Here is a 5,564-nt window from a genome sequence, read left to right as displayed (position 1 = left end):
TATTTGTGCTACGAGCCTCTCGGCTTTTATTACGTGCTACACGCTTCCCATGCGGTGCTGTTCAGGAATATCTACGACTCGGAGAATATGGAGGGGAGGCATAACGACGACACTCTTGCGCTCTTCAAGCCCGGTCAAGCGTCCCCCGCCACCATTTTTTTTCTCCCTTCCCTGTTCTCGGATCTTTTCCCGGGAGAAGAGGTAGAAGTGAGATGGGGGGGGGGGGGGCGCCCGCCTTCTCTCTTAGGCGGCGTACTCGGTGTCCAAGCGGAACAAATCGACACAATGTAAATATGCTGGTGGGCTCAGATGGTTCTCAAATCGGAATTGCATACCAGGCAAACTTCAGTTCGGTAAAAATTAAAAAATATATTTGAAAAAACAATGAGTAGTCTTTTCTTTGCGAATGTTACAAATCACTACAGGTTCATTTTTGGGGTGGGGGGGGGGCTGAAAACGCCATCCGTTTCCCATTTTTCTGCTCAAAGCAAAGCCATGTCAGGTATAAAACGATTGTTTTGGTGCCATGTTGTGGATAAGGAACTATGTGGATGTAAGAGGAGGAGTTTCATTTCGTCAGGCCACACGAATAATGAAATGCAGCCATGTTGTGCCATTTAGAGGCAATTATTAACCTCTTTTTTTTTTTTAGAGAGGCGGGTTTTCGCCATTTTCAGCAGTGATCAATTCTTTTGGGCAATTATACAAAACAAAAAAAAATTGCAATTTTTTTTCTTTTGTCTGTTGGCATCAGCGATATACACAAATCAAGAAAATGGTCGGTATTCCTCTTCGTGAGAGAAAACCTTGACAGCGGTCACAGATTTTGAAAATGACACAAATAAAACAAATAACGCGAATGAACCAATGGGAAATCAGACATTGCTTTTGAATTGGTGTTCATCAAAATTATTTTAAAATATAATAATCATAATAATAACAAAACAGACCTGGCCAAAAGTGACCATCTTGGAATCAAGAGCAGTCAGGTTATCAGGCGGCAAGTTCTCACTGTGATGTCACCGTGATGTACGGCGACATCGCGTGGACTACACGAAACATAGACCGGAGGAAGCAAAAGGGGGGGGGGGGGCGTCAGCAAAGCGCCTCTGCCTGCAGTTTCTGTGCCACGATGGTTGTCTTTTGATTCTCTTGCCAGAGACTTGGACAGCCACCGGGGGGATTGTCTCTTTGAAATTATTCCATTTTGCCCAAGAAAAAGAAAATGGATTGCACTGATCCTGTTTTGTTCCCGAGGGGGAGGGAGGATCGTGGTTGTCGGGGGAGAGGGGGGGGTTAGTATTATCCCAGGCTGACACCGGTGGCAAAGAGGCAATCACAGTGGCCCCGGCTCCCGACAAAAACACTCCAACTGCGAGGAGAGGAGGAAATCACACCACAATGATGGCCGACTCACCCGCGTCCGCCTTTGGCAGCTGGGCCTCGGCAGACGCCGCCGCCGCAGCAGCCCGGCTTTTTCTGCACTGACGCCATGAAAATCAGCAGCTGGAGCGCACAAAAAGACGCGAGGGCTGCACCTACCGGCGTGCATCAAGTAGCACCATTCGAAGCGCTAATGCCTCCTTTTGAGGCTCCAAAATGGAAGCCCGTTTACATTCGGCATTTATTTTTTTTTAAGGTTTCACCATGTCGTTCGTTCGTTTTTTTTAACAGAACACGTTTTTCAAGTGTGGCTATTTTGCAATATCCGCTGATTTTTATTCCGCACGGAATCAATTTAACAGGCCGATCTGAACGCAAAATGCAGACTAGCTAACCGTTAGCCACTTGACAGTTAGCAGCCGAGGCAACGCGGCCATCTCTGCGTACACTCTTGTTGGCCGGCGTAGTCGCAGATACTACGGTGTAGAACATGAAAACGGTGACCCCCCCCCCATCCCCCAACCCCCAAATGTCTGTCGGAATCAATTTAACAGGCCGATCTGAACGCAAAATGCAGACTAGCTAACCGTTAGCCACTTGACAGTTAGCAGCCGAGGCAACGCGGCCATCTCTGCATACACTCTTGTTGGCCGGCGTAGTCGCAGATACTACGGTGTAGAACATGAAAACGGTGACCCCCCCCCCCTTCCCCCAACCCCCAAATGTCTGTCGGAATCAATTTAACAGGCCAATCTGAACTCAACATGCAGACTAGCTAACCGTTAGCCACTTAACAGTTAGCAGCCGAGCCAACGCGGCCATCTCTGCGTACACTCTTGTTGGCCGGCGTAGTCGCGGATACTACGGTGTAGAACATGAAAACGGTGACCCCTCCCCCCCCCCCCCTTTCTCCCCCAACCCGCAAATGTGTGTCGGTAAGCCGCCTGCTGACAAAACAAGCGCCATTAGAACGTCAACTTCAGCCACCCCGTGTTAGTATTCAACAGCGTCACCTCTTTCGTGCGCCCTACCTGGGGATCAAGACACGAAAGAGAGCGACCTGACCCCCCCTACCCCCCCACCCCCAGCGATACACCCCAGCCCACCCCCGCTATTAGCAAACAGACAAGAGCCCAGCTGACACCGCTCTCAAGATGTGCCGTGCAGGCGGAGGACTGTGATTACAGAGCAATCCTGAGGAGAACTCCGCCTCACTTACACACATGCACACACACACACACACACACACACAACACACACACACACACACACACGCGCGCGAGCAAACACACGCCTTGAACCACAAACTCACCGATCTCTGAAAGAGATGTTAATCTCCCACCCCGACTTGCCTCGCCTGCCATGGCCATGAATAATCAATAGGCGGCCATTTTCTTCCACAACAACAGGTCATTTCTCGAGAGTACCCCCGCAGCAGATTACAAGACCCTGACTGGAATTTCATCTTTTTGCCGCCAGTGCGTGTGTGGGAGTGGCCGTCGGTGTGTACAGTTAAGCTCCCAAATTGCATGCGCTTATTCTAGCCAGGGCCAGATAAATAATGGGCATTTTTGGAGGGCTTTCCCCAGACTTGAAAACAGCATGTTTTGGTCACGGGCCCCTGGATTTTGGGGGAAATTCCGATTCAGCCCCCCCAAAGACAAACTCATCATTTCCATCATGTCCTATCTTGTCATGTGATGAGATTGAGACAGGTAAATGGTGTCCATTTATTTTTTTTCATGCAATCTATAATTGGGATGCGATAATTATTCATTCATTCATTCATCTTCCAAGCCGCTTGATCCTCACTAGGGTCGCGGGGGGTGCTGGATCCTATCCCAGCTGTCTCCGGGCAGTAGGCGGGGGACACCCTGAATCGGTCGCCAGCCAATCGCAGGGCACACAGAAACGAACAACCATCCACGCTCACACTCACACCTAGGGACAATCTAGAGTGTTCAATCAGCCTGCCATGCATATTTTTGGAATGTGGGAGGAAACCGGAGCACCCGGAGAAAACCCACGCAGGCCCGGGGAGAAAATGCAAACTCCACACAGGGAGGCCGGAGGTGGAATCGAACTCGGTACCTCTGCACTGTGAAGCCGACGTGCTAACCACTGGACTACCGGGCCGCCCTAATTAATTATAATTAATTATAATTAATAATTAATGCGAGATTAAGAGACGGATTACCCCTGTAATGCCCGAGCCATCAAGGAATAGCCAGAAAAAAAAAATCAGATTTTTCATGAACCTTTATAAAAAAATCCACAAAAATATTCTTGGCCATCTCATTTGTCATATCACATAGATAAACACGATGTACTGTAGATCACATCTGAAAATCATATTTTAAACCCGCAGTACCAAATTGGATACGGATGATTGAATGGAATATGAAGAATGAGTTACATCATGAAAACGCATGTATCAAATATGACATGTTAGGGTTAAGTCGGTTAAAGGGCCAAGAAGGGATTGCACGGGCTGCCCCCTGACGCAGGCGCGCCCGCATACACGCCCGGCAAGAACTGTCCCGGTATGACCCGTGGCACCCAAATCAATCTCCCGTCTCTTCGGTTAATCCGCGATGGCTCCCCGCAGATCACGACACTAATAAGATATCGAGCAGGTGAGGCCATCGGTTTCAGAAGAGGAGAGGCCTGCCATCTTTACAGGGGGGGGGGGGGGGGGCACGGCTGGTTTTGGGCTCGGGGGGGCGCGGGAGGGGCGGGGGGGGCAAGCTGGCACAAATCCAGTGCAATTACGCTTGAGAGAGAAGACGAAGAAGTAGCAGTGATGCTGGAGAAAGCAGAGAGAAGAGGTGGGAAGGGAAGGGAGGTAGGGGTGGGGGGGGGGGGGGGAATCGATCCCATCTGGGGTATGATGGTTAATTAAAGCAGCTCTTGAGCAGGGACTGAGGATGAGAGGCTTGGCCGGGGCTGGGGGGGTGGGGGGGGGCTCCTGCCTGCCTGCCTGCCTGGAGGCGCAGCTCTGATTACTCCCGCAGAATGGAACGTTTCTGAGCCATGAAAGGGGGGGGGGGGGCGGTGGAAGGGAGTGGGGGGGTGGAGGTTGCTCGTGCAAAACGGGGAGGGGACGGGAAGGGAGGAGGTGGGGTTACTCCCCCCCCCCTCGCCCCCCCCCTCGCCCCCCCACACACTTGAACGTACGTCGGAAGGGGAGCGCAAACATTGAGGGTAAACGCTAATGAATTGTCACGTCGAGTTTCGCGACAAGATGAACTTAAAGGAGATAAGCGGCACCCCCCCCAAAAAAAAAAAAAAAAAGAGGCCATCTTGACACTTTATTAGGTACACTCGAACAATGGAAGACGAGAGCGCTTTCAATGGCGGCAGGCGGTTTTTACGAGAGGCTTCCGCAAGCAACGTTGGACGACTTGAACGGGTGTCAAATGCAGCTGCCGCTTGTGGGCCAAACGCGTCAATTTTGCAAGGCCATTAGGTCACCGCCGTGCCACTGAATGGATTTGACGGCGCTGCTAACGTACGCTAAAAAACAAGATTTTCTATTTCTTGCGTATCATCAGATCGGTTGATTTTTTTATTTGAGCCAACGACGCAACGGTTGCCGACTTTCATGCGTGCGACGAATCGACAAATTTCTGCATGTTGATGGTAAAATCGAGATTTTTGACTCTGATGCGTAAAACATCCACCTGATGTGCTTGAGGAAAAAAATAAAAACGAGGGTGGATTTGGAATCAGCGCAAAACCAGCAAAAAAATAATAATAATAATCATGATCAGGGGCGGCCCGGTAGTCCAGTGGTTAGCACGTTGGCTTCACAGTTGCAGAGCTACCGGGTTCGATTCCAGCTCCGGCCTCCCTGTGTGGAGTTTGCATGTTCTCCCCGGGCCTGCGTGGGTTTTCTCCGGGTGCTCCGGTTTCCTCCCTGGCAACCGATTCAGGGTGTCCCCCGCCTACTGCCCGAAGACAGCTGGGATAGGCTCCAGCACCCCCCGCGACCCTAGTGAGGATCAAGCGGCTCGGAAGATGAATGAAGGATGAATGAATCATCGAATCATGTAATCGAGTCCTTCAGTTCAGAGGCTGCAGGTTCGTATACGCGCTACGGCCTTCCTATGTGCCGTTTGTCCGTGACAAAAATATATGGAATATGTTGTAAAATATTAGATGGGCAAAAATAAAACACC

This window comes from Hippocampus zosterae, chromosome 14 (assembly GCF_025434085.1).
Source record: "Hippocampus zosterae strain Florida chromosome 14, ASM2543408v3, whole genome shotgun sequence".
In the NCBI taxonomy this organism is placed as follows: Eukaryota; Metazoa; Chordata; class Actinopteri; order Syngnathiformes; family Syngnathidae; genus Hippocampus; species Hippocampus zosterae.
The sequence above is the reverse complement of the archived record's forward strand: the minus strand, read 5'-3'. Positions refer to the sequence as shown.